The 5,282-nt window shown below is 40.4% G+C and overlaps 2 non-coding genes across 2 annotated transcripts; one reads left to right on the forward strand and one right to left on the reverse strand.

Moving 5' to 3' along the window:
• Nucleotides 1-721: 721 nt before the first annotated feature.
• LOC148545790 (small nucleolar RNA R71) lies at nucleotides 722-829 on the forward strand. Its single transcript, XR_015901922.1, has one exon. It is a non-coding gene; the product is annotated as a small nucleolar RNA R71 (small nucleolar RNA).
• Nucleotides 830-4,394: 3,565 nt separating this feature from the next.
• Nucleotides 4,395-4,498, reverse strand: LOC148545791 (small nucleolar RNA R71). Its single transcript, XR_015902127.1, has one exon. It is a non-coding gene; the product is annotated as a small nucleolar RNA R71 (small nucleolar RNA).
• Between the last annotated feature and the right edge of the window lie 784 nt (nucleotides 4,499-5,282).

Raw genomic sequence — 5,282 nt, forward strand, 5'->3', positions numbered from 1 at the left:
TGGACAAGTATCCAATTTGTGCTTCAAGCTTTTGAGTGGCAGCATCTTGATTTTGCTAATTAGATATTACCTCCTCCTTGAATTTTTTGATGTCGTCAAACTCCTTACAAAGGTTTGCGAGCATAGCTTCCATCCTGGCCATTCTATCCTCATCATGTGGTGCTGATTGGTTAGAATTAGGGTGTTGAGAGTGGTTGTTGTGACTTTGATATGGTGGTTGTATGTAGGTGTTTTGTATGGTATGGTATAGTTTTTGGTTGGAGTTTTGTTGGTTCCCCCACCCAAATTTTGGGTGGTTCCTCCAACCAGAGTTATAGGTTTTAGAGTAAGGATCATTAGCTTGCCTACATGAGTCTCCAAGGTAATTAGCTTCCTCCCAGTTAACTCCTTCTTCTATCTCCAACTCTTCTTGGGATGATGGTTGAGTGTAAATAGCTGCAGCTTGATTCTTCTCCATTTGCTTGGTCAATTCAGCGAGTTGCTTGGTGATCATCTTGTTCTGAGCCAGAATTGCATCCATATGGTTCAATTCCAAGACTTCCCTATTGTTGCTTCTATCTGAGGCATAAAAATACTCATTATTAGCCACTGTCTTTATAACATCAATGGCCTCTTCAATGATCTTCTTCTTGTTTAGGGAACCTCCAGATGAGTGATCTACAGCTTTCCTTGATTCACAATTCAGCCCTTGATAGAAGATGTGGATTTGTACCCACTCATTAAACATGTCAGGTGGGCATTTCTTTGTCAAGTCTTTGAATCTCTCCCAGGCTTCATAAAGAGTTTCACCATCTTGCTGTCTGAATGTCTGCACTTCAGTTCTTAGCCTGTTTACTCTTTCTGGAGGGTAAAACCTTGTCAAAAATCTGCTCATTATATCTTCCCAAGTTGTCAAGCTTTCCTTTGGGAATGATTCCAGCCATTTTGATGCTTTGTTCCTCAAAGAGAATGGAAACAGTAACAATCTATAGGTGTCAGGGTGCACACCATTAGATTTAACCGTGTCACATATCCTTTGGAATTTAGTGAGATGCTCATTAGGATCCTCTTGTGCACTTCCTCCAAAAGAACAGTTGTTCTGGACAAGAGTTATGAGCTGAGGCTTCAATTCAAAATTGTTAGTATGGATGGTTGGCCTCTGAATGCTGCTACCACAATTTCCTGGATTTGGATTGATGTATGATCCCAGGACTCTCCTCTTTTGTCCAGCAGGGTTAGCTCCCCCCCTTCTGGTATATGGTTATTCACCTCTTCTTCATGATGGTTTTCCATATCATCCTCTATGGTTATATCAAAGTATTCTTCCTCTTCTTCTACACCAACAACCCTCTTTTCTCTTGCTTCCCTCCTTAATCTCAGGAAGGTTCTTTCCAGTTCACTATCAAATGAGGTTGAAATTTCCTTTCTCCTACCTGTCATACAATGAACAAGTACAAGAAATAGCAATTGCAATATCCACTAAAACAGAGTATAGTTAGCTTGGTTAGAGTAATTTATCAAATAGTTAGTGGGTTAGGTTGCTGGAATGTAAAGAAGTAAGATAAAATTTAAAGAGAAATAACTAAAAGAAAATAGCAGAGAATAAAATGAACTACTGAAATTAAATTGCACTTTAATCAAACAGAAAAGTAAAGTGCTCAATCTAGTTATCCTTCAATTTAGTAATTGTCAATACAAAACCAATCCCCGGCAACGGCGCCATAAACTTGATACGCAAAAATTTGCCTCTCGACAAATTTCCTTCCAGCAAGTACACCGGATGTCGTTAAGTAAAAACTCACAAAAGAGTGAGGTTGATGCCAGGGCATCTTGGCCAGTTTCACTGACCTTTTCTTTACTGTTTTTAGGGTAGTTTCATGCATTTCTTTAGGAAATAAGCTAGTTTTGGGTAGATATTCACCTACACCTTGATTCAAGCATACATTGTGCATTTTACATTATTTCATGAGGATTTTGCATGAATTTAGTGACAAATTGTATGCTGCATTACCCATGACTTGGACTAGAACATTGATGCACTCTGTTGCTTGATTTCAGGACCAAAGGAAGCAAGGAAAGGGAGGTAACTTACAAGGTTAAAGAGAAAAGTGATTGCCAATAACACTCTCAAAGCCATCATTGCCCATGTTAAGAGTTACGTTAACTAAGTTAACGTGCACTCTAACGTGGAGAAGGAAAGTTGAGCCAACGTTAGTGACACTTAACATTGTCACTAACGTTGGCAAACACTCATGAGTGGCCACGTTAGAGCCCACGTTAACCTAGTTAACGTGGCCTCTAACGTTAAAGGGGGAAGAGAAGCCAACGTTAGTGACATTCAACATTGTCACTAACGTTGGCCTAAGGATGCAACACACCACGTTAGGTTAACGTGGGAGCTAACGTGAGAAGTGAGAGTTGTCGACAACGTTAGTGACACTCAACATTGTCACTAACGTTGGAAGCAACCACACAACCCCCCAAGGAGCCACGTTAACTTCCATGTTAACTTAGTTAACGTGGAAGCTAACGATGAGGAATGAATGATGAGCCAATGTTAGTGACACTCAACATTGTCACTAACGTTGGGATGGCTAAGAATGGCCACGATAGAAGCCACGTTAACCTAGTTAACGTGGACTCTAACGTGAGATTTAGGGGCACATTGGAACGTTAGTGACAATGTTGAGTGTCACTAACGTTCTCGAAGTTTGGCAAGGCCACGTTAGAAGCCACGTTAACCTAGTTAACGTGGGCTTTAACGTGAAGCAAATAGGGGCACACTGGAACGTTAGTGACAATGTTGAGTGTCACTAACGTTCTAGAAGTTTGGCAAGGCCACGTTAGAAGCCACGTTAACCTAGTTAACGTGGGCTTTAACGTGAAGCAAATAGGGGGCACACTAGAACGTTAGTGAAAATGTTAAGTGTCACTAACGTTCTCGAACTTATACTTTCACTAAATGTTAACACCCCTAACGCCCTGAGCTAAAGTCTCTGCCCACTTAGCACTTTCTCTCTGCAAGTAAAGCCAAGCCCAAATGAAGAAAAGAACTGCTTCAAACTCAAGATCTAAAGGCCCAAGACTTGAAGAGCAAACTAGAAGCTGAGAAGAGTAGTATATATAGGAGTAGCTTTGAATTGTTAAAGGGAGTTCTAAAAAGTTGGAAAAAGAGAATTACTCTCTGTATTTTACTTTCTCTGCAATTTCTAGCTCTATGATGTATTCTCCATCTTTATTTTCATTTTCAAGAGCTATGAACAACTAAACCCCTTTCATTGGGTTAGGGAGCTCTGTTGTAATTTGATGGATCAATACTAATTTTCATTATTCTTTTTCTATCTTTTCTCTTGATTTTACTTGAAAGCTTTCGATCTTCATCCCATTGAGTAGTTATCTTGGAAGAGAAGCTATTCAAACTTGGATCTCTTTTGAACCTTGAAAGAGGAATGAAGAGATCAAGCTAGAAATGCTTTCTCATGCTGGACCAAATTGGGTTTGGATGGGTATGTGACTATAACCCTCTCAATACTTGATTTGGGAAATGCATGTGGTATAATCAGTGACCATACTTCATCTCTTCCCATGAGAAATTGACCAAGGAATTGGCTATTGATCAAGATTTGAGAGATTGAATTGCAAGAAATTGTAATTCAATCACTTAAGATTGCCAAGGAGATCAATGAGTGCATTGATTGAGGAAGAGATGAAAATGAACTTGATCCAGAGAATTGCAACATCTCCTAAGCCCAATGAACTCCCCATCTCTGATCTTACCCATTCTCTTTAATTTCTGCCATTTACTTTTATGAGCAAATCCCCCATTCCCATTTACAATTATGCAATTTATTTTCAGTCATTTACTTCCATTCCTTTAATTCTAACATTTACTTTTCTGTTATTTACATTCCCGCCATTTTATTTTCTGCAACTCTCAACCCAAATTCTAGATTCGCTCAACTAGAACATTCTTCTAATTAAAGTTGCTTGATCAATCAATCCCTGTGGGATTCGACCTCACTCTATTGTGAGTTTTTACTTGACGACAAATTCGGTACACTTGCCAAAAGGAGATTTGTTGAGAGACAAGTTTTCCGTGCATCCAAAAGCCAACAATCTATGCCAACAACTTTGAACTTAAACCACAGCTCATCACCCTTGTTCAGAACAACTGCTCGTTTGGAGGAGGTGTTCAAGAAGACCCCAATCAACATTTGACCACCTTCTTGAGAATATGTGACACAATGAAGTCTAATGGTGTTCACCCTGATGCCTATAGACTGCTCCTATTTCCATTCTCACTTAGGGACAAAGCAGCCAAGTGGCCGGAATCCTTCCCAAGGGAAAGCTTGACAACTTGGGAAGACGTGGTGAACAAATTTTTAGCAAGATTTTACCCTCCTCAACGAATCAATAGGCTGAGAGCTGAGGTCCAAACTTTCAAGCAACAAGATGGTGAGACTCTATATGAAGCATGGGAGAGGTTCAAGGACTTAACAAGGAGGTGTCCAATTGACATGTTCAACGATTGGGTGCAGCTGCACATTTTCTATGAAGGACTCTTTTATGAGTCAAAGAAGGCCGTAGACCATTCATCCGGAGGATCCTTGAACAAGAAGAAGACTATTGAGGAATCCATAGATGTTATTGAAACAGTAGTAGAGAACGACTACTTCTATGCTTCCGAAAGAGGGAACACAAGAGGAGTAATGGAGCTAAACAATGTAGATGCTCTGTTGGCCCAAAACAAGCTCATTACCCAGCAGCTGGCTGACCTCACCAAGAAGATGGAGATTAACCAAGTAGCAGCAATCTCCACTTTATCAACAACCCAAGAAGGAGTGAATGAAAAAGCAGAGGAGAGTCAGGAGCAAGCCAACTACATTGGAAATTCACCAAGGAAAAACTATGATCCATACTCCAAGACCTATAACCCTGGATGGAGAAACCACCCAAACTTTGGGTGGGGAAGTGAGCAAGATCAAAACCAAGACCAGAGATGTTACAACTCCAACAACAATGCAGCTCACCAGCAATTCACACAGAGGACATCTCAACACCCCCACAACAACACTTCTCCACACGCCTATCAAAACCAAAACAGCACATCTGCTCCGAATCACTCATCAATTGATGACAAGCTCTCTAAGATTGAAGCCTTACTTGAAGGAATATGCCAAGAGATTCAAGAAAATAAGGTGTTCAAAGAGGAGGTGCGAGTCAATATTAAGAACCAGGGAGAGACCATCAGGAAGCTGGAATTTCAGGTGGGATATTTAGCTGAGAAGATTCCCAAACCTACT

Source organism: Arachis ipaensis, chromosome B9 (genome assembly GCF_059453495.1).
Source record: "Arachis ipaensis isolate K30076 ecotype BB chromosome B9, ASM5945349v1, whole genome shotgun sequence".
In the NCBI taxonomy this organism is placed as follows: Eukaryota; Viridiplantae; Streptophyta; class Magnoliopsida; order Fabales; family Fabaceae; genus Arachis; species Arachis ipaensis.